Source organism: Pan paniscus, chromosome 13, assembly GCF_029289425.2.
Source record: "Pan paniscus chromosome 13, NHGRI_mPanPan1-v2.0_pri, whole genome shotgun sequence".
NCBI lineage: Eukaryota > Metazoa > Chordata > Mammalia > Primates > Hominidae > Pan > Pan paniscus.
In genome coordinates, this window is record NC_073262.2 from 97,779,946 (window position 1) to 97,805,571 (window position 25,626).

Here is a 25,626-nt window from a genome sequence, read left to right on the forward strand (position 1 = left end):
GAGTTTAGATGGAAACCTTAAATCTAGATTATATTTCTGAAAGGCATAAACTATTAAAATTATTATTTTATGTGATTCCTAAAAAGTAGAAGTATATTTCCAGTGAATCCACATTTCTTGAATACTACTCATTTCACTTAAAAAAACAACAACAACACTTCAGTTTGATGGAAGACTTTAGTTGTCCATCAGCTACAGGGAACACCTGCTGGGTTAATGGGAATTCAGATAGCTGGACCACTTCCGTAGTTCAAGCTTTTGATGGGCCTTTCAAATGCTGATTGCCCTTAAAGTGTGTATTCCTGATCACTGTAGTTCAAAAGGAACTAACCACCCTAGGGTGTAGATCAAAACTGAACAACAAATGCATCGTTTACCATGTTTCTGCTAAAGCATTTTAAAGTAAATTATAGGCAATATAACATTTATGCATTCAAATTTAATTAGAGCTGCCTTGAAACTTCACACAGAGCAGGAAGTCTCCTCCTTCAGACCCTGGAAGAACCTTGTATACCAACATTACAGTCCTCCAAACAGCCCAAGCCTAGATGTTTTTTCTTTGCAATCTAGACTCTCTCCCTTGGTGAGCTCATCAGGTCTCGAGGCTTTAAATGTCATCTATAACCCAACACTTCCAAATTTATGTCTCCAGCCTGGACTTCTCATGTAACCTCTGGGCTTGTTCATCTCATTGCCTCCTTGACATCTCCACTTGGATATTTAATAGACATCTTACATTTATTATGCCAATAATTGGGCACATGTATTATTCATCTTTTTTACACCAGCAGTGTTTAGCTTAGTGTCTAACATTCAGTAAATGGTCATTTAACATTTTTTACTGATTGAACTTGTAATTTTTAACTTCACACACAACCAAACATTCCAGAAAAATAAAGTAATTTTATCCCAATTGCATTTAGTGTCAAATCTTATTGAGAATATGTTCTGGGGGCATAAATATTACAGTTAATAATTCCATTGAAATTTCTGACCTAATCTCATTTTATCTCTGACAAAAGAAAAGTGAAGTCAGTATACAGAGATATCTGGCATTAATTTGCTAACAATACATTGCTACAAGTCATGGGAAAATATCCATCAACTGTATCAAAATTATCATATTATCACAAGCCACGTCATTACCCCTAGACAAAGAAAAATATTGTGGAATTTGTTAGATTTGTCTCTAAGATTTAACAAAGTTTAAAAATGCAGTTTAATTCAATAAACACACATTGAGGGCCTCCTGTGTACCAGATACTACTGCTGGCACTCTGGAAAGCATGATGATGCAGTTTTCTTTCCCTTTTGTTTCCCTCAGAAAGAGGTGAGAAGAAAGGTGGTATGACCATCAGCTGCAGAGACATCGATCGTTCACTGTCATGAATCTAGGCATTTTCTTGTCTGCTTCTCTAAAGTTGTGCTGTTTATGAAATCAAGCCATAGGGAAGTACATAATTAACACTCCCTAGTGAAAATGAATCTGATGTGGAGGGCGGTGGCATATTCAGTGGAGTGTTATCATATGTGAGAAGATCGGAGGACCTGAACAAAGAAGCATCATTTACAGACAAGGCCTCCTAAGTAGATCCAGGAAAAGAACAGAGCTAAAGGACTGTGGCTGAGACAAAGTGAAATTTGTAATAATAATTGTTGCCATTATTATTACCAGCCTTTTGCATCCAAGAAACTGTTCAAAGTACTTTAGATATAGGCAAGTCATTAGTTAGCACAAGAGCTCTGTAAAATTGATAGCATTTACCATCCAATTTTATAGACAAACTAAGGCAAAGGGAGGTTAAGCAATTTACCCAATGTCAGAATTCTTTATATTTAAATACAACACATGAATAATTTTATCTACATAATTCCTGTTTTCAGAAATACCAATGGCAGACTTATAATGATAAGAAAAAAAGCAAAGTTTACTTATCTAAAAGATACAGAGCTGAATTTCCATAATAAGGATATAAAAATAAGAAATCAGCTACATTTTTTCAGGAAAGGCAGAAATACAAGCTTTCCTGCCCCAAAATAAATGCTCACGAGGGAACACCTAGCTGAGAATGAAACACATGAATGAATGAGTGAGACTTGTATGAATCTAGAGGAACTGTATATCTCAGTTCCCACAGAAAAGTTTTGGTTTAAAACTGCTATCCCTGCATAATTGTTACCAGTGTCCTTCAAAAATTTCCTGTTTGTACAGTGCATTAAGTGATCACTGTCAAAACCAATCTTCAGAAAATCTAACTGGTCTCTTAGTTGTATGTGCATACAATCAGACCAAATGTACATGTGCTACCTGAGCACATGGGAGCGGAAGGCAGCAGCCTCACCTCATCTGGGCAGGGTACCCCTCACTGATCTCGAGGTTGTACATACCCGGCATTACACTTGAGACCAGAGGGTGCAAGACACTCAGAAATGTGCACCTTCCTCTATTAGGTTTTCATTTCTAACAAAGCTTGATCCAAGAATCTTTCTGCATTCAGTGATGAACCAAAAAAAAAGTCAGTTACCTAAACATCTCTGACAGGCTAAGCAGCTCATTGGTCAGTTATAAGGCATATCTTTGTAAGATCACTTGCACATTATTTTGTTAATTACCTTCTTAATATGGCCTTCTGCCAGAGTACTTTTTTAAAATGTCTATTGGAGGAACAAAGGACACTAAAAATCAAAATATGTGTGCGTGCACCCACACACCAGCACACAATTATTGCTGAAAGAAACACGTACCAATCAAAAAAGTGGTCCTTAAAACTCATATTCAGGTCATTATAGGACAATGATAAGTACCAGAAAAGCCCTGTGTCTACTAGAACTATTATTTCCTAGTAGAAGCTCAAAAACCAAACCAAACCAAGAAACAAAGTTCTATTAAAGTAATATAGAAATATGTGTAAAAATATCTAAATGAATATTATCTATACTATATGTGTATGCTTTAGGAGGTGAGTGATGGAAGCATGGCAGCAGTTACATGTTTTGATAAAGCACAGACCAAACATGTCTCCCTCTTAAATTTATGAATTTCAAGGCAAATTCATTTCACTGAACCAATAACCGAACTGTGGACAATTCTCAGACACCAAAAGAAATAGCCAATTTAAAATGTTTTCCTGAAGCATATGTACTTAATGTGTTATTTTGATGGTGTCACATTCAATTGTAAACATCCTAATTGGAATTTTTTTATATTTCAGTTTTCTTTTGTAAAATGTCCTATGGTTTTATTGTTACAAATAAATGCACTGTTTGGAGAGAAGCGAAGAAAAAGAGGTTTTGAAAACAGAAAAAAGATCACAGGAATTCATGCTTTTAATTTACAAATCAAACCCCTTACCATGTAGACAAGACTCCTCCATGTCTTATCTCTGCTTACCTTTCTAGCCCTACCTTGCTGTCTAACTATCCACACCATCCTAACAGTTAAATCTCCCTTGCTGTTTGACCCTGCTCCTAGAAGTATCTTGCCTAAATCTCTAAATGGTTATACAAATCACAACTTGTAGACAACTTGAAGACAGCAAATTCATTTCCTCACCCCTCCCTTCAGCACAGAGCATGCTACCAAGCCCATAGTGGTTTCTTACTGAATATTTGTAACATGAATAAGTGAAAAGTTACACTCAGTGTTTTTGCTTAAAACAGGCCAGGTGCAGTGGCTTACACCTAATCCCAGCAATTTGGGAGGTTGAGGCGGTAGTATTGCTTGAGCCCAGGAGTTTGAGACCTGACTGGGCAACATGATGAGACCCTATTTCTACAAAAAATAAAAAAAGTTAGCCAGCTCTGGTGGCACTCACCTGTGATCCCAGCTATTGGGGAGGCTGAGTTGGGAGGATCACTTGAGCCCAAGAGGTCAAGACTGCAGTGAGCCATGTTCACAACACTGCACTCCAGCCTAAATAACAGAGCAAGACCCAGTCTCAAAATAAAAATTATATTTAGTCATCTTAACATAGTCAAATAAGTTTGAGGGATTTTTTTAAACGTTGGGTGTGAATTTCTAACAAAATCATGTTTTGTGAATAACAACTGTAGTTTTGCGCTCCATACACAAAACAGTTTTTTATTAATCATTAAATAATTAAAAAGAATTAGAAGAAGTCCAGACATAGATAATCTCAGAATCTCTTAATAATAAAGTATATCCCTTATTTTTCCAACTTATCTTTATCTTTTAACAAGGATTGCTGTATCAGCACGTGCATGCACACACACACACACACACACACACACACACACACACACACACACAGAGGCATGCTTACATTTTCCTTTTTTTCCTTATTCTCCCCCCTACAGAGTAAGATGTGGCTATTAGTCAGTCAATCAGTCAACCTATGAAATGCAAATAGCAGTTCACAGTGATTTTTTTCAGCCTTCTTAGTCCAGGTAGCAAAAATAAAATATATTTCTCAGAGAAAAATCAAATGAACCTCATGTGAATAAATGGTTTTCTTTACCATTTTCATCTTTTTTTAAAAAAAGCACAAATGCTTTTAGCTGGAAAGTACTTTCTTTGACTAAGTTAGTATCATGCCGACTGACCTTTACTTTATTGTTCCACCAGCTCGCTGGCATTTTAATGTTTTGGCCTGTAATAATAGCCTTGAAGACTGGAATGGGCTTGCTGAAACAATTTTCTCCCTAAGGATTTAAAAAGCAGTCTTTATTTTTCACATACTCAAAACAAAGTACTTAAAAAAATAAAATGGAAATACAGTTAGATTAGAAAGTGGGCTTACATACGTATTTTAAGTACTGAATGAAAAAGAACACTGCATATAGACTTTTTTAAATTTTATTATTATTATACTTTAAGTTTTAGGGTACATGTGCACAACGTGCAGGTTTGTTACATATGTACACTTCAAAATTTTCCTTTTAAGCTTAACTGATTTCTGGGTTTAGGATCAAATGCAATATATTATAAGAACATGATCTTTTCCTTGCAGCATTTTCTGGGATGAAGAATTCTAGGACAGTGCAATAAGAGGTCAGAATTTTTCATGTGTGTGTACATTTTGCTCTCTTGGAAACATCCTTCTGCCTGGCTTTAACCTGACTGTGTTTATCATCTGTCTTCAAAAACTTGACTTTCTCTGGTTCCACAATTTTCTTTGGTATAGCCTTTCAGCTGTTTCCCAAATAAAAAACGAATAAAAAAGAAAATGAAAGCCTTTTCCTAGTTGCAAAACAACCTTTTCCTGCTGAGCTAACGTATTTCTCTCTCCTGTCACAGAGAGGAAACCAAAAATACTCATAAACTCTCTATCCCCAAACGTTTGCAGATGTTCCCTTCTCAAAGATTTGTGACTGTAATAGTCTCCCAAAATTCTTATTTTTTATGTTAAAATATTATATTTTTATATTTTATATTTAAAATTGTTAATAACAATTCAAACAAAATGTATAAATATGAAATGTAAAACTGTTTTTGTCAATTTTTTAATTCACCAATATGTACCCATCAATAGATTACCTAAGAAAGATTTTGTTTAATTAACATCACTGATAAAAATGACAAATTTGTTGAAAGAAGAGATCATGTTCCTAGTAAATAATTGATCATAAGTATATTTTCTAAATAATCATGAGTGTACTATTCAATAAGACCATTTTGAGCTTTTGTGATGGATTAAATATTCAGAATATGATCTTTAGTTAACTAATCAGTAAGTATTTTTTTAAAAAAAAAAGCATAGCATTCAAGAAACTGTCTTAGGCAAAAGCTTAGAGTTTTGGGGTTTTTTTTTTAATCATAATACACAGAATTCCCATCCAAAGAAAAGAATACACTCTATTTGTGAGATGAAATAATAAGAGAAATAGCAAGTAAAATAGAACTATGTACAGGTCCTAGCCAGACTGTACACATAGCCTACATAAAAGAATAGTATAGCAAAAACAGTAAGTGAAGAAGGAATCTAAGAATGAGATTATCATGAGCCAAAGGCAATAAGGAAAGGTCATAATGAATCCCCCAACTGTTGCTGGATTCCTCCCTCCACTAGTGGTCTTTGACAAGCTTCTGGATTGTGGTTGCTCAGTTCTCATTTTTGTTTCTCTCATGACCAAAGACTAATAATTTCCTGCAATTGTCCTATATGTTCTATTTATTCAACACCCAAGCACATAGTCTCACAACATTTTAAAGCTTTCAAACTGAAACTATCCCCATTAACACCTTCACCAAACCCCTGATGGTCACTGTCTAGAATTTATCATCTTTATGGAAAATATGTAATCCTATAATATCCTAATCCTTTACCACAGTTTTCTATATCAATATCTCTCCACTTACATACACTCCTTGACCACATCCACTTCAGCTTCTTATTCCCCATCCTCTCACACTAATTATTTTCTTCACCTTTCTCAGTGTCTGCCTGATCTTGTTTTCTTCCCCATGGCCGACGCCTTCAACTCCCCACAGCCCGGTCCTTTCTTCATGTCTCTCCTGAAAATCATCATCTCTTCTTTTACTAGTCCAGGACTTAGATACCTAAGTGCTATTATAGACAATCCCCAACTCTTGTGTATGCTTAGTACTAAAAATACTGTTTAATGAAAGAAGATAGACTGTGAAAAGGGAAGCATAAGGCACTTGTTTATTCCAAGCCTTGGATGGAGTGCCATAAAATTGATGTGCTGGTTAACATCATAGAATATACTTTGACTGTGACTTTTGGCAGAAAATATTCAGAGAAGCAATTGTTGCCAAGTTAAAGTAGATGAGGAGATGAATCTGGGGTGGCAAATAGGTAGCAATGATCATACTATGTATTCCCATGAGGATTGGCAGTAGATGAAATGAAAGATAAATTGGTAGTGAAAGAGAGAGGTGAGGTCAAAGAAATTCTTCCTGTAAATATGGGTGATATTTAACTGTACGGGATAGTGAGAAGAAGCTAATACAGACAGAAATGTTGACAATAATGGAGAGAAAAAGCATCAATTGATATACCAAAATATCAAATAAATTGGTAAGAAATGAGATCAAGAGTCCAGTTAAGGAAGAATACCTTTTATTCTAGAAAACTGAGGAAAGGAGATTATAGTAAAAGAAGATTTAGATGAGCTTTTAGGTAAAAGAGATACAGTTGAAGGAGTTACCAGCTGAGGGTCTGGGGTGTGTGTGTGTGTGTGTGTGTGTGTCTGTGTGTGTCTGTGTGTCTGTGTGTGTCTGTGTGTGTGTGTGTGAACTAGAATCTAAGAGAGACATAGAAAAACTGTCAAGCACCAGTCAAGGTACAAATAAGACTAAAACGCACTCATTCATGGTATCAAGAATACACACAGTTGTGTGTTTTTCTATAATAACTTTCTATGATGCATCAGGTACTGTGCTAATAGCTATATTCAGGTCACTTTACTTCAACCTGCTTATGCTTCTTTCCCAACTCTTTGTTCCCACCATGTTTCCTGTGAAGAGATTCACAAGATCCCCTCTTATCTAATGCTTTGTAGCACTTCTGTAATCTTGACTGCTGGCTTGATTCAAATGTATCCTTTGGTTGCCTGGTTTCTACTCAGTCTTTTAATCCACAGCCTGTACCAGCTCTATCTCTTGAATTCTATATGACATAAGCTCATCAGATTCTCTATATTCCCTTGAAAAGGAAACAGAAGAGCAATGAACATTCTTTGGGCTTTGCTTGATTTGAGTCTCTATAGCATTTGGTGCCCTAATATTTTCTATTCCTAGATTTCATTCATCTATCCGTAATGTCTCCCTAATGCTGACGACAGATATGAAACAGGTATTATTGAAAGTCACCATCTAAGATTATCTAAAATGCCTGATTTACCACCTCAGTAGTAAAACAGCAGAAGTCTATTTGTGAATCCCGCCAGCCAGAAAGGAAAGAGTTACTAATGTGCACTGATTAGTAGGATGCTTAAGATTTGGAAGCACAGTAAGAAAAAGATAAATGAATGAATAAAATGGAATCAAAAAATGATATGAGGAGAAAACTAATAATAAAATGGTAGACTTAAACTCAATTATGTCAGCTTTTTCTGTGTTTACCATCACATCCTTTAACTTAAATAGTAATCAAGGTTTAGACATGGTATGCTAAGAAAACAACTGAAACTCAAAAACAATTAAATAGGCAAGGAACAGTGGCTAATGCCTGTAATCTCAGCACTTTGGGAGGCTGAGGTAGGAGGATAACTTGACCCCAGGAGTTCGAGGTTGCCATGAGCTATGATCATGCCACTGCACCCTAGCCTCGCCAACAGAGTGAGACCCTATTAAATAAATAAATAATAGCCATTTAATTCACTTTCTCTTTACAAAATGTAAACAACTTTAATAACTCCAAACTGAGTAAATTGTTAATTATACAAAGATTCAAAATTTATGTAATAAAAATTAGCTGACATAATCTACGAAATTTCTATGTGAGTTTCTCAAATGGAAATAGAACTCTTAGTGGTTCATCGTGTGAAGGGGGAACTTGAGGTAAATGCAAAAGAGCAAATCATGAATTAGGAAATAACTTTCTCTGGAGTTGTTTGTTCAGTAACTTATTGTTATTAGGAGGAAATGTATGGCATAGCACAAGAACACACTCCTTAAAGTCAATTAGCCATGCACTGAAACTCAGCTAGGACTGTTCCTGCTGTATCACACTAAAGCAAGTTTCTTAATTTTGGTGCATTTCCTCCTGTGAAAACCGGACAAATACAATCTGTAAACCATGGATTACAATCCTTTTCACAAGGTAGTGATGATTAAGATAAATAATATGCATGAAGTTATTGGCACATAATTATTACTAATAGATGCAAGTTCCTTGTTCCTTTTTGCCCAGTCTGAAGTGACACTCTACCTTAATTTTTTTGGCTGTATATTTATTGAGAAAGACAGCTGTTTTTCCTGTAATTAATTATTAGAGAAGTAACTGCCCCTCTCCACACCACACCCCACCCCACCCCACAACCATATGGCTATTATGGTATAGTGACTTTTACTCCCATTACCCTAATGTATTCTTTTTTATTGTTCTATGTTGTACCTATAAATAGATAAAGCTATTATACCTATGTTACACTATATGATTGAATGTGTGAGGAGAGACTAAGACACAGCCAGAGACTAAAGGCAAGAAGGCCAATTAGCAATTAACAATTTTGGGGAAATAAAGATATAAATTTGTATAATAGCAGTAGAATAATAAACACATATCTTTGAATAAATATAGAATTATAAGTAAAGTTTTTAAAAAACCAAGATAAGTGGTTCATCTTTATTATAAAGAGTGGCTTTGGCCTATTTACCAAGTCACAAAGTCTTTACATAGATTAACACATTTTATTAAACCCAGTAAATCTTGACTATTTTGCAATTGAACAGAGAGTTTAGCAGTATTATATACCCTCTCATCTATGCATACATCTTATATTGAAAGTTTTTTTTGCTTTTTCTTTAATAATTTCGTGTTTAATTTAAAATATAATTATTTAAGTTATTAGTAAATGATTAGTGAGTAATGACGGACAAGTCAAGGCCTTGAAAATTAGACAACATGTAAAAAGAAATCTGATTAAAGGCATTAGTGGGCTAACAGGGTAAACAGTCATAAAGCTCTTTATCTATGAGAAGGAAACCTAGAGTGGTGAGCCAAGTATCTGGGATCACTTTTTCAATGTCAGAATGTTCTAATTACTGAAGAGATAGCTGAAAGGTTAAAAGCTTAGCAGAGATATTTTTTTATTAGCCTCTCAGAGGCTGACTAGAGGGAAAAATATAAAAGAGGTAGCCTTGCTAAACACTCCTCTTTTTTACACCCTGGAATAATAGTAAGATAAAAAAAATAGACCTGCCCTGTAGGACCTGCTGTCAAGTTTCAAAAATTTCCTCATCTCAATTGGATTAAAGTCATTTGAAATTGCTGCATCTCTAACTCATCTACCAAAAGAAAACTCGAACTCTCTATTGACACACAAACTCTTACCTTGGTTTCAGATTACTGCTATTATATTTTATTTATAAATATCTGCACAAAATAAATAGTAAGACACATGAGTAAACAGGATAATATAATTTTAAAACAGCAGGATAAAAAGACATAAAAACAGAACCATACAGTATACAGATAATGGTGGTATCAAAGATTTTTAAATAACTATATGTAATATATTCAGAGAGATTTTTTAAAGCTTGATAGTTTTAGCAAATAATTTAGACAATTAAAATAATTGAATGAAAATTTGATAACTGTAAAACGTAGTAATCAAAATTAAAAACTCAATGGATGGATTAACATCAGGTTAGACAAGGTATCTAAAGAGTGAATCAGTAACCTGGAATATAGCTCTGAAGACAATATTTACTATAGAACCCATAAAACAAAATGGTGGAAAAAAGATCAAATGATAAGAAATATAAGAGCTAGAATGAGAAGTCACTATATATGTAATTGATACCCCCAAAGAGTGAAAAAGCAGAAAGGTATAGAAAAAATAAACTTAATAGCTAAACATTTTTCAAAACAACCAAAAAGCATTATGCTTCAAGCCCCAATATTCTACAGGTGCTACAAACCCCAAGCAGGGTAAATCAAAAGACATCTACAGCTAAGTATATCCTAGTAAAACTGCTGAAAACCAGCATCCAGAATCTACAATGAACTCCAACAAATTTACAAGAAAAAAACAAACAACCCCATCAAAAAGCGGGCAAAGGATATGAACAGACACTTCTCAAAAGAAGACATTTATGCAGCCAAAAAACACATGAAAAAATGCTCATAATCACTGGCCATCAGAGAAATGCAAATCAAAACCACAGTGAGATACCATCTCACACCAGTTAGAATGGTGATCATTAAAAAGTCAGGAAACGACAGGTGCTGGAGAGGATATGGAGAAATAGGAACACTTTTACACTGTTGGTGGGACTGTAAACTAGTTCAACCATTGTGGAAGTCAGTGTGGCGATTCCTCAGAGATCTAGAACTAGAAATACCATTTGAACCAGCCATCCTATTACTGGGTATATACCCAAAGGATTATAAATCATGCTGCTATAAAGACATATGCACACGTATGTTTATTGCGGCACTATTCACAATAGCAAAGACTTGGAACCAACCCAAATGTCCAACAATGATAGACTGGATTAAGAAAATGTGGCACATATACACCATGGAATACTATGCAGCCATAAAAAATGATGAGTTCATGTCCTTTTTAGGGACATGGATGAAGCTGGAAACCATCATTCTCAGCAAACTGTCTCAAGGACAAAAAACCAAACACCACATGTTCTCACTCATAGGTGGGAATTGAACAACGAGAACACATGGACACAGGAAGGGGAACATCACACACTGGGGCCTGTTGTGGGGTGGGGGGAGGGGGAAGGGATATCATTAGGAGATATACCTAATGTTAAATGACGAGTTACTGGGTGCAGCACACCAACATGGCACATGTATACATATGTAACTAACCTGCACGTTGTGCACATGTACCCTAAAACTTAAAGTATAATTTAAAAAAAACTGAAAAACCAAGGACAAAAATAAAACTTTAAAAAAGCAGCCAGAAAGGGGAAAAAAGGCCACATGGAGCAAGAACTTGATTGACAGCTGACTTCCTAACAAAAACAAAGTCAGAAGAAAATGCAATTGCATTTTCAAAATGTTGCAGGAAAATAACTGCCAGCCTAATATTCAAACACCAATACAAATATTGTTCTAGGATAAAGATAAAATAAAAGTCCCCAGTGGGGAATTTTTGCATGTATGTTTTGTATGTGTGTTTCCCAGTGGACTCACAATGTAAGAAATGTTAAACGATCTTCAGTCAGAATGAAAATAATTCAACATTGAGATCAGTAATTAAAGGAAAAATGCAAAACAGTAAAAATGGTAAGTATTTAGAGAAAGCTAAATTACTATTGACTACTTAAAACAATGATTTTGTGGGTTAAAATGTATGAAGAATTAGAATACGCAATTGTACTAGAAAACAATAGTGATTTTCTAATAGCTATTGTTTTCTAGCATAATTGCATGGAGTGCAACAGAAATTGTGCCAAGAGACTAATGAATAGCCACATATATTAAAAACAGGAAGAGCTAAAAGCAAATGGCCTAAATATCAAAAAGTTAATGATAGAACAGAGTTATAAACACAAACAGCATAGACAGAAGGAAATAATATGAATAATGTAGAAATTAAAGAAATTTAAGGCAAATCTACAATAGAGGAAATCAATAAAACCAAATTATGTTAATATCAATCATAAACATATATGCAAAAATTTCTAAATAAATATTAACAAACAAAATTTAGAAAAATATAGAAAAAGTTAATATACTATAACCAGTTCATATTTGGTCCTGGAATAAAAAGCAGATTTAATATTAAAAAACTACTCAATATAATTTACCCCATTAACTGAATGAAAAAGAAAATCATATAATCATCTCAATAGTTGCAGTGAAAGTATTTAATAAAAATCAACATCCAATTATAATATAACCCCTCAGCAAAAGAGAAATATAAGGTAATATCTTTAAATTATTAGAGGATGCTTACAAAAGAATCTTTACCAAACATCACACTTAGTAATAAAATGTTTACAGCTTTGTTCCTAATGAAAACAAGATGAGAATGTCTTCTGTCACCACCATTTTTAACATTTTACTAGAGATCCTAACCAGTGCCATCAGACAGAAAATAATTAAAATTTTATGTATTGGAAATAAAAATAAAAATTTTTCATTATTTGCAGGCAATCTCATTATATAGGAAAAATTCCCAAAGGAAATATATAATAAATTATTAGAATTAATAAATGATTTTAGTAAGATCGATATTCAGTAATCAATTGTATGTCTATAAACCACAACGAAAAGTTTTAAAAACATTATTTATAACTGTATCAAAAATACCAAATACATATAGAACATTTTTGTTTAAAAGGTGCATAATTTCTGCATGGAAACTATAAAACAATAGATTTAAAAATTTAGGAAACCTGTTTAAAGGGATTAATAGACTTAGACATTTCACAAAATAGAATATCCAAATAGCCAACGAATACAAGAATAGGTGACAAGGCTCTTTAGTAACCATGGAATAACATATACCTACCAAAAGAGATAATATTATAAAAACACGCAATAGCAAGTATTGCCGAAGCTAGGGAACAATGAAACTCTGATAGACTACTGGTGATATGTAAATTGGTACAACCACTCTGGAAAACATTTCAATGTTATTATTAAAGTTGAACATATGCATGAACTCTTACCCAGTAATTCTACTCCTGGTTATAAATCCAACACAAATCTGTAAACATGATGAACCAAAAGACTTGTTTGAGAATGTCCACAGCATGATTGCCAAAAACTGAAAACAACCCAATGACCATTAACATTAGAATACATCAGTTGTCGTATATTTTACAATAAAATGATGAGCAAAAGAAGCCAGACATAGAAGTATATGTGGCGAAATTTTACTTATCTAAAGTTAAAAATACACTCAGCTATTAGGTTGGATGTGAGGACAGTGGTTGCCTTTGGGGAGGATGGAGAAGGTAATAATCGAGAAGGGAAATTAAGGATGTGGGGCTTGGGTTGAGCTGCCGTCAATGTTCTGTTCTAGACCTGGAAATGGTAACATATGTGTGTGATGTTTATATTCACTGAGCTATACTCATGTTTTGCATCCTATTCTGCACTTATTTTTCAATAAAATATTTTAAGTTTTTAATGCTCAACAAACAATCATTCAGTTTACTTTATGTATTAGGCATACACTTTGGAAGGATAATGGTATAAATATATTATTTCAGTTTTTTAAATCCCATGGTCCTAGTACCAATAAAATCATTACATAGCAAAGCTTATTATTTTATTTTTTCAATTATTTTTAGTACCTTGCGATTTGATACCAATTAAGACTTCAAAGCATACAGAATTTCACAGATGGGGCAATCAACGAATCTCTCTGTAGCAAACTATAGTTTGTGAAACATCATCCTAACCATAACACAAAAAGAAGGCTATTTTCTGTTTTCTATTTTGTAGCCACATCTATAAAAGATTTAGCTAATATCCACAACTCTCTAGGTTATTATAAAATTACACACTTTCCCAAAAACCAGCAATTTACTGGAATCTTATGTCGTCAAATATAAAGAAAAATGTAAGGAAATCAGAGAGTGTTCCTGAAAAATAATCAGGACTTTAGCTTCACATTAGATCTCTCTGAAGCTTTGGTGCCACACAGAGAAAGAAAAAAATCAAGGCTGATGGAGAAAACCACAAGTTGAAATCTACATAATGGAGCAGATAATCATAAAGTATTTCATGTGATGTTTGTCAAAAAAGACTATGTATAAGCCAAATTCTACATCGGCCTCATTTTCATTATTGGTCAACTCTATGCAATCTCAACTCTGCAACCTCAACAGCATATAATATTTTTTGACTTTTTAATAATAGCCATTCTGACTAGCGTGAGATGGTATCTTGTGGTTTTGATTTGCATTTTTCCAATGATTAGTGATACTGAGCATTTTTTCATATGCTTGTTGGCCACATGTATGTCTTCTTTTGATAAGTTTCTGTTCATGTCCTTTGTCTACTTTTTATTGGGATTGTTTGTTTTTTGCTTTTTGATTTGTTTAAGTTTCTTATAGATTCTGGATATTGGACTTTTGGTGAATGCATAGTTTGCAAACATTTTCTCCCATTCTGTAGACTGTCTGTTTACTATGTTGATAGTTTCTTTTGTTCTGCAGAAGCTCTTTAGGTGAATTATGTCCCAATTGTCAATTTTTGTTTTTGTTGCAGTTGCTTTTGGAGTCTTCGTTATGAAGTCTCCAATGTTCAGAATGGTATTTCCTAGGTTTTCTTCTAGAGTGCTTAAAATTTTGGGTTTTACATTTAAGTCTTTAATCTATCTTGAGTTGATTTTTGTATATGGTGAATAAAAGGGGTTTGGTTTCAAATCTGCATTTGGATAGTCAACTATCCCAGCACCATTTATTGAATAGGGAGTCCTTTCTCTATTGCTTGTTATTATGGACTTTTATCAAAGATCAGATGGTTATAGGTGTACAGGTTTATTTGTTTTTGTTTTGAACAGAAATAGCCCTTAAGATTACAAATAACATTTACCTATATAAAGAAAATGTTATGGTTTGGGAGGTGTTTGAAGCATTGTTTTACCTTGTTCTGTTTTGTTTGAAGCTAGGGACTAGAGTCAAAGGTAGGGAAGATGTCTGTAGGAAGTTACAGAGACCAAGTTGACAAGCCAATTCATTACGGGAGTTATCACCTATTTTCAAAATTTGCCTTTCCAATGAAGTGAAAATTAGTCAATGTATTTGAGGATGTAGTTCAAATACAGAATAAAGCCAATTTAGCGTGTCAGAAAAATGGGCAGTACTCTTCTCAATTCTCCCTGTTTTGGATTTTCAGTGGGCATCTCTACCAGTGCAGGATCTGCTGGCCTTCACGTTCATTCCCTGCCCTTCTACTGCTTTCTCGGTGTCCTAGTGGGGGCTGATCCCTGCAGTTTGTATTTACCAGGCTCCCTGTCAGAAGACTCTAGGAAATCACTAATGGGAGATTGGAGCTAAGGAAGAAGATAAAATCCAGGATGTTTTCCCTCTCTATCTGTATTATGAGTGTCTTTGGCAGATGCTGTGTTCCTTCCATGGTTTTAGCACTTGCCAGACAAGCTCTCTATGATTCTATCTTCCACCCAATGGCCCAGTAACTGAGTTAAGTCTCTGGGATCCAGTACCACTGTTTATTTTTGTCCCTCCAGCCTAGCGCTGGTAGCAGCTTTTAGTTCTCACCGATCTCTGGATTGCTTCACTGTCCCTGAGTTGGCTTCTCAGTCTCTTCCATCAGCTGGATAACCAGTTTCTTGCATTAAATTCCCTCTGTCTTAAATACCTAGAGTGTTTTCTATTTTCTTCATTGGTCCTTGACTAATAAATAGTCTATATTCATCTCTGTTATATTAATTTGCATAGTTTATTCATTTTCTCCATTGATCTTTGAAATCATTCCCTGTAATACCTGTCACAGTGCCTAGCAGAAAATATTTCACAGATATGTAGAATTGCATTTCTGAAGAGAATTTTGTGAAGTTTAATATTTAATGGAAAATTAGAACATAATCAAGAACCTTAATTAGAGACATAGTCTTTCACAGTAAATGTAAAAGCAGCTATTAAAATTATCCAATAATGACTTATCTCATCATGACACTAATTGAGGGGAAGACCACGGCATAACCGACCTAATCCTACACCAAACTACCACAAATCCTTTTGGAATTAATAGCAGTCATAACCCTTGTCATAGGTGAAAATGCAGCACTCTTAAGAGAACAGTAACATAACAATTGTAATGGTCTGTAATTTATACCATGATTTGTAAAATGCAGGCATTTTGTGATGGTTTCCATGGCTACATGCATAGAGAGAAGAGTGAAATTACAGGTGAAAATAAGCTATGACTGAACCGTAAAAAGTATAAAGAGTGACTCTGAGAATGAGGGGGAAATGTTTTAAAAAGTGAAGTGTTACGATTGAAGCCACATAATAAAACATGTGGTTGTTATTACAACTTGACAGTGTTGTGAGTAACAGGGAAATACTATCAGATAAAGTAAAAAGAAATGAGTTACTTAAAGCAAGTGAAAGATAAGTCTACAATTCATAGAAAGCAATCAGAGCTAGATACTCAGCAGCACTCCTGGGGGAAAGGCAAACTTCCCTACTTTCAAGATTCCACCAAAGCACCCAGATTCTGGTACCACTGTCCCTCTCAACTGTTCTAAAGAATTAACTCTGCAAGTAACTTCAACTCTGCAAGAGTTGAAGAGAAACAAAGATAAAAACAGAATTTAATAAAATAGAAAAAAAACCCAGTCAAGAAAAAGATAAGCCAAAAGTTGGTTCTTTGAAAGGACTAACATCTAGTAAAATTTTACAAAGAGAAAAAGCAGGAATATCAGGAATGAGCAAGAAGGTTTTTTTTTAAGAGCCAAAAAAAAACCAGCAAAGAGATCTTAATAAAGCATTTGAAGGACTTGTGCCAAACAATAGAAAACCTAGATGAATTGGACAAATTTTGGAATAACAAAACCTGCCAAAACTGACAGAAGAAAAAATTTAAAAATTGAGTAGTCTTTTATTTATTAAGGGAATTAAGTCCTTAATTAATCCTTCCAAAAAAAATACTTCAAGTCCCAATGATTTCAGTGGAGAACTTTTTAAACGACTGAAAGAAAAATAGCAATTGAATATAAAGTCTTCCCAAGAATGAAAAACAAAACAAATATTAGAACGTAATTCTATGAAGCCAGTATAACTGGTATCCAAACCTGAAAAATGTGTTAGAAGAAAGAAGAATTATAGGACAATCTCTCTCATCAATATAAGTGAAAAAAATTTAAATATCATATTAACAAATAAGAAACTATGAACCAAAAGGTCATGGTCTCAGGACATTGTCAGCCAGACAATGATCTCTTAACCCAAGCTGGAGATCACATGATTCTTCATTGAAAAAAGCACAAAATATTTTTCCAAGATCTTAATATTTCCACACAAAAAGGCTGGCTTAATAACATAGTTATATAGTAAAATTCATCAGCAGATAAGCTCTGCTATGCCAAAACTTCCATATAATTTTTCTATATAACTTTAAATTTAAATGAACAAGAAAAGAATCATTAGATAGAGGAGGAAAAAATCATTAAGGAAGTAGAGAAAAAAACAAATAAAGAGAAATAAGGGAGAACAGAAAATGCAGGGAGCGGAACAAAACTTGTTAAGGAGCTACAATTAATATTCTTGAGGAAAAAACAGAATGCTGTGTATGAAACAATAATATGCTATACGAAAAGGAGAAATAGTAAAGAATTTGAATGCTAAAAATATGGCAATTAAAATTTAAAAATTAATAGGAAGTTTGGAAAAGTCCGGAAAATAACAATATAAGACAAAAAGATAAAAGAAAAAGAAAATTAGAAATTTAAAGTATTAACACAGAAAGCTCAATATCTAATCAACAATACTTATAATAAGTTAAATTACTAATAAGTTCTTTGTTATTCAATAAGACAAAGAGTAGAAAGCAGGGAATTATGTCGGGAAACAATAGGGAAAAAAATCTCCTAGATAAATTGCTCAGTATAATAAAGGAAAAGTTTTTTAAATCTAGAGCAAGACTTGTAATCATGGAAATGCAGAGCACAAAGGATAAAGGAAAAATATTAAGGAATTAGACAAAATAACTTAGCTCTCTTTTACTCTTTCTTAGAAAATCTACTGGAGGATGTGCTTCAAAAAAACGAATATGTAAATGATTTAAAAAGAAAGATATGGGATCCTGTAAATGTAGATGAAGGAGAAGCCCTAGAGTGATAAACATGACCCACGCCTTGAAAACAAACAGCTGGTCCAACATTAGGCTATTTGTGGATGGGAAAAGGAAATAAATCATGTGATACATTTGGCCTTGTAGGAAATAATAGTGAAGGATTACAGATCTCTGCGTTGATTTGAGAAGAATTTAAAAAATAAATGACAAGGTTAGGCAACTGTTAATTCTTAAAAAACTAGAAGTTGTATAAGAAAGTAAATTTAATTATAATGTGCTACTTGACTAAACTATGAACAATATGTTACTAGTTGTCATACTATATACTCTAATTCAGGATTCTAATACAGCAATTTTTGGAGGGGAAAAGTAATTAGGCACATGGGATAGGCAAGAACTATGATGTGAGAATTAAATGTTCCTGAATCATAACCACCAGTCAATAATAATGTCTGAAACATAGAAATAAATAAATAGCAATGGTGCAGGTAGGGTTCCCTGGCAAGCCAACTGTAATACAGAAATTAACTTGTAGCTTATTAAAGAATGTTTTTGGGCTTAAATTTATGGACAGGAAGGAGAGGAAACACATTTGAGCAAAAGGAAAAATTGATCAGCAACACAATTTCAATCTAATGCCTCACCTAATTCTGCTCTGAAGATGAGATGTGCATTCAGAGTAGTTTGGAGTAGCAGGTTCTTTGGAACAGTCCTGAAGATTAGGAAGAGAATAAGGGCTTTATACCTCTCACCACTGCTGATATTAGTGGAGATAACTTTTAAATGAGGCAATTTCTGGAAAACAGTGGTGCCTGAGGGCTGTCTGCCAGTGACACACCCAGCGTGTGGGTAATAAGTCCTGCAATAACGAAGGGGGAGTCTGCACAGTGCATCGCAGTATCCACCCCAGCAGTATAAGTGTATTACAGGCAGACCTCACTTAATTGCACTTCACTTTGTTGGGCTTTTCAGATATTGCAGTTTCTTTACAAATTTAGTTGGAGGCAACTTTTTCAAGCAAGTCTATAGGTGCCATTTTCCAACAGCATGGACTCACTTCTTATCTCTGTGTCACATTTAGGAAATTCTCACAATATTTCAAACTTTTTCATATTATTATATCTGTTATGGTAATCTTTGATCAGTGATCTTTGATGTTATTATTATAATTGTTTTGGGGTGACACAAAGCACACCCATATAAGAAAGCCAATGGAATCAGTAAATGTTGTGTGTGTTTTGACTGCTCCACCAACCAGACATTTCCCCATCTCTTTTTCTCTTCTCAGGCCACCCTATTTCCTGAGAAATAACTGTATTGACATTAGGCTAATTAATAACCCTAAAATGGCCTGTATGTGTTCAAGTGAATGGAAGACTCACATTTCTCATTTTAAATCAGAAGCCAGAATGATTAAACCTAGTGAGGAAGGCATGTCAAAAGCCAAGATAGGCTGACAGCTAGGCCTTTTGTGACAAATAGGACAAATAGCCAAGTTGCAAAAGCAAAGGAAAAGTTTTTGAAGGATATTAAAAGTGCCAGTCCAGTTAACACACAGATGATAAGAAAGCAAAACAGCCGTACTGCTGATATGATGAAATGTTCATGGCCTGGATAGATCAAACCAATCACAACCTTCCCCAAAGCCAAAGCCTACTCCAGAGCAAGGCCCCAACTCTTTTTAATTCTATGAAGGCTGAGAATGATGAGGAAGCTGCAGAAGAAAAGTTGAAAGCTAATAGAGGTTGGCTCATAAGAGTTAAGGAAAGAGGTTGCCTCCATAACATAAAAATGCAAGGTGAAGGAGCAAGTGCTGATGTAGAAGCTGCAGCAAATTGTCTAGAAGACCTCACTAAGATCATTGATGAAGATGGCAGCACTAAACAACAGATGTTTAATGTAGATGAAACAGCTCTGTATTGAAGGAAGATTTCGTAGACTTTCACAGTTGGAGAGAAGTCAATGTCTGATTTCAAAGCTTCAAAGGACAGGCTGACTTTCTTACTAGGAGCTAATGCAGCTAGAGACTTTAAGTTGAAGACATTGCTCATTTACCATTCCAAAAACCCTGGGGGCTGTAAGAATTATGCTAAATCAACTCTGCCTGTGCTCTATAAGTAGAAAAAAAGCCTGAATGATAGCACATCTGTTTACAGCAGAGGTGTCCAATCTTTTGGCTGCCCTGGGCCACATTGCAAGAATTGTCTTGGGCCACACATAAAATACACTAACACTAACAACAGATGATGACCTAAAAAAAAATCTCATAAAGTTTTTTAAAAATCTATGAATTTGTGTTGTGCTACATTCAAAGCCATCCTGGGCTACATGCAGCCCATGGGGTCGTGGGTTGGACAAGTTTGGTTTACAGCATGGTTTACTGAATATTTTAAGCCCACTGTTGAGACCTACTACTCAGAAATAAAAAGATTCCTTCCAAAATATTACTGCTCATTGACAATGCACCTGGTCACCAAAGTGCTCTGCTGCAGAAGTACAAAGAGATTAACATTGTTTTCATGCCTGCTAAAACATTATCCATTCTGCAGCCCATGGATAAAACAATAATTTCAACTTTCAAGTCTTTTTGTTTAAGAAATACATTTCCTTAGACAATAGCTGCCACAGGTAGTTATTCCTCTGATGAATATGGGCAAAGTAAATTGAAAACCTTCTGGAAAAAATTCACCATTCTGGATTCCATTAAGAACATTCATTCATGGAAGGAGTTCAAAATAACATTAACAGGAGTTTAGAAGAAGTTGATTCCAACCCTCATGTATTACTTTGCAGAGTTCAAGACTTCAGTAGAGGAAGTCACTGTAGATGTGGTGGAAATAGCAAGAGAATTATAATTAGAAGTGGACCCTGAAGATGTGATTAAATTGCTGCAATCTCATGATAAAACTTGAATGAATGACGACTTGTTTCTTATGAAAATCCTTTCTTGAGATGAAAAATATTCCTAATGAACATGCTGTAAACATTGTTGAAATGACAACAGAATATTTAGGATATCACATAAATTTAGTTGATAAAGCAGTGGCAGGGTCTAAGAGGACTGACTCTAATTTTGAAAGTACTACTGTGTGAAAAATGCTATCAAACTGCATTGCACTCTACAGAGAAATGCTTTAGGAAAGGAAGAGTCAGTTGATGTGGCAAACCTCATTGTTGTTTCCTTTTAAGAAATTGCCACAGCCACTTCAGTCTTCAGCAACCACCACCCTGATCAGTCAGCAGCCAGCAACACTGAGGCAAGGCCCTCCACCAGCAAAATGATTACCAATCACTGAAGTCTCAGTGATTGTTAGCATTTTTTTAGCAATAAAATATTTTTAATTAAGGAATGTGCATTATTTTTTAGACATAGTGCTATTGCCCACTTAATAGCATTAAGTGTTTAAAGTATAGTGTAAACATGACTTTTATATGCACTGAGAAACCACAAAGTTTGTGTGCTCACTTTATGGCAATACTTGCGTTATTGCAGTGGTCTGGATCCAAATCCACAATATATCTGTAGTATGCCTATATTTGGAAATATTAAGTTAAGAAGCACTTAAAAGACCTGACCTAGACTCAGAGACCTTGTTGTCTCTGATAAGCTGGTCTTATGATGTGAGGAACGGTCAAAGAGGACTGCTATGTGTCATTTTAAACCTAATGGTTTAAGAAGCCTACTGATGGCTTTTTCTTTTTATTTATTAGTTGACAAAGATAAAAATAATTTTTAAAAGCACGACACAAAAACTATTTAAATGTAAATCTATACATATAAGAATAAATAAAAATGAAGACTTCAAATTTCTTTGTTATGTTAATGTGGAGAGAATATTGTTAGGAATGTATGTAGGAATAAAGGTAGGGTATACATAGATACCCAAAGTTTACACCTTTTATAAAGTCATTTATTATATTTTTAATTTTAAAAGATAATGAATAAATTTTATGAATAAATCAATTAACTTTTGAAATTTTACTACTTAAAAGAACTTATTTGTTTATTAAAATAGACTCATCTGCATTTGTTGTATCGAGTTGGATTTTCATATGAGACTGAAAAATATCTATCTATATCCATCTATCTATCTCTGTTAACACACTGCTAATCATAAGAGATTCTGTTGGAGTCATATATACCTCCACCTGTCTGTCTATATTATATATATAATCTGTAGCATATCACAGAAAATTAGAGATCAGATAGCTCAGCACAGGAAATCCATTTTATTTTTGCTAACATCAAGCAGTAAAATACCTCTCTGAAAAAAGCCATTACCAAAAACTCTCACTTTACTACTTAGCAAATTTTTATTCAGCTATCAAGATCCAATATAAAAGCCACTTTCTTTCCAAAGCATTCATGTACATTCCTCTCTCCTCTACCCAGATGTAATCTCTTTCACATTCATAATAAGTAGAGTATATGCTTATATTCAAAGCTTCTAAAACTTGCTTGATACACAAAATGTTAGAGGTGTTTCTTAAAATTATAGATTCTCCATCTCCTGCCCTAGAGTATCCGAATTAGTGCCTCTGGTGTTACGACTACCAATATGTATTTTAAGACATTTCCAAGCTGATTTGTTATAATCAGGCAAATTTTGTAAACACTGCTCAAGTATAAAAAGCAAATGCTTTGAAAGATGAGAGATTTTAGGTCTGATCACAGCTACACTCACCAGCCACATGGCACCAAACAAACATCCTCAACCTCTCAGTTTTCTCCTCTGTAAAATGGAGATAAACCTAATTTCATTAGTCAAATAATATAATATTAGGACCTAGCACAGTTACCAGCACTAAATAGTCTCATCTTTCTTTTTAATCCCCTCTGACTCATTAAAGCACACACCATCTTGCATTATACTCAGTTATTTATAACTGTATTTATTGGTGCCACAAGGACAGGCACCACATTTTTTTATCTTACCTACCGGGTACTGTGGTAGGTACATAAAACACTTTACCATGTACTGGGTACATGGTTGGCACACAAAAACTATTTACAAAATAAATTAATTTAAGACGACCTCCTAATCCCAAATTTCAGTTCTTTCCCCTGATTTATTCCCTTATCTAATCTCTTCCACTTCTTCCCACTCTCAACAGATTGTATGTAACAAAGTATATTCCTGATAATAAAAAAGATGAAATAATACACTTGAAATATAAATAAAAATTAAATTGGTGATTAGAAATAGAAGAAAATGCAATTAAAACTTAAAGGGATGAAAGGAGTTTGAAATGATTCTCCATATTTTTCCTGTGCCATAAAAATGTGTGGATTTCATTGTTTTAAAATGCCATATTTCTGAGAAACACAGTGTACTTAGGTTCCTAGAACATAAATGATCATTAGTGTGAGTCTAATTTAGTTCCCTGCTAAAGGTGATAAAGGCAGCTCATTTATTCTTCCTAGTAAAGAAGTCCTTTTATTGTTTCAAAGTCTTCTCATGATCTTAAAGGTGCAGCCAAATGATAGGATTCAGTGATGACATCGGGGCAGGCAAAATTAGAAAGACTATTTTTCAAATATCATGTAATCCATTTTGGGGGAAAAATTATATTTTTTAGCAAAGTAAAAATGAACTGGTTCATTATTTATTATTAGCAGCTGATGGATGTAGGAGGATTACTTGACAGCTAGATTTTTAATATCTAAAGATGAAAATTAAGCATTTTTATAATAATGATGTGCTTGTAAAAATGTATTTTCATAACAACCTTTCATTAGAAGTATTGTTATCTCTGGAGGCTGTTGAAGAAAAAGATCACAGAGAGCAAGACTGCAGCCTCACACTCAGAGAAAGAGCAGCACCCAAATACTGTTGCTGTCATTTCTGCAGAACCTCACTGATAAGTCATTTTCCCTGGTACTTCCTCTTGGATTTGGAAGTTGCTCAGCAAAATAGTTAATTGCTAAATGTCAGAGTAGCTTGCATGTATCTGAAGCACAATCTCACCATTTAACTTAGAATTTGAACAAGTATTTAGTACCCTTCCAATCTTCTGTTACTTATGAAATAAAGATACTAATATCAATGTCATAGGATTAGTTTGAGAAGGAAGTTAGATAATGAACTTATAGCATGTCAATGTCTGGTTATTGTCATTAATGTTAGAGTGGACTAGGGAATTCATAAATTAAATCAACATTTAAATTTCTGATGGGCATTTCTGGTTGTCCATACTTCCATGTACAAAACTCTTAGGTACTACTTTGTATTTTCCAAGCTCTGTAATAAATTATTTTATATTTACTTTTCACAACCAAGCCATGAGATACATTATCTCCACGATATAAGGGAAAAAACTGAACCCTAGAGAGGTGAAATATTCTGTCCTGAGGCAGCAGCTTGTAAGTGGCAAGCTGGGATTTGCACTCAGTCTGCGCTAGAGGATTTTTTCTAAACTACAACATTCACTGCACCTTGCTTAGTACAACCTGACCAAGAGCAGGAAGAACCACCAACATCAACTAAATTTATACCAACTTAAAATTCGAGAAAAGAAAATCATACTGAGATGAAATAACTTCCACAAAGCTTCAAAGAAAAACTGCATCAAAGGCTTGCTTAAACTCTGATGTACCAGTGCCTTGGGTTTTTTGCACTTTCTTGCAAAGTTTGCCCTTGATTTACAAGTAAGAAATGGGAACTAACTACTCTAAAAACTCATGTCATAAGTAGCTGGCTGAACTTAAGGAGATTTTCTTTCATTTGTTTTTCCTTTTCCTGAAACAAATATGCTAATAGCAATAATTTTCTAAGTACCTTAAAATACATATTTTTAGTTTCCCAGCAGAATGCCGTTGGAACTGAGGATTTTACCTCAAAAATTATGTCTAATTATGATTATGAGATGTTATTTCATGACTCTGAGAATTTTATTTCTTTGCTTTGACTTCTTCGAGAACTATAGACATTTTCATTACTACTTTACAGATAACCAAACGAGAACAGCAAGGTTAGGGGACTTGATGAAACAGTTGAATATAAAAATACTACCAACTGTGACATTTCTGTACCTGAAAAGGGATGACAAACATTAATCCCTGTGCCTTGGTTGTAGACCTTCATGTGTGTCTAAGAGACATTTGGAATTATCTGTTCAATCTGTTTTCAAAGAATTATCTTTGCTTATGATATTTTAGCTCACAATAAAATGTAGATTTTTGATTAATTGATCAAGAAGCTCAACCAAACAAACAAGAAAAACATTCATATTT

At 34.2% G+C, this 25,626-nt stretch overlaps 1 long non-coding RNA gene across 1 annotated transcript in view; it reads right to left on the reverse strand.

The window, feature by feature from the left end:
- Positions 1–25,626, reverse strand: part of LOC129397297 (uncharacterized) — a 254,460-nt gene that overhangs the window by 188,391 nt on the left and 40,443 nt on the right. Inside the window, exons 4-5 of the long non-coding RNA XR_008624565.2 lie at positions 4,564–4,662; positions 3,816–3,913 (exon numbers count right to left, since the gene is read on the reverse strand). This is a non-coding gene — a long non-coding RNA (uncharacterized LOC129397297). The remainder of the gene's footprint in view (positions 1–3,815; positions 3,914–4,563; positions 4,663–25,626) is intronic.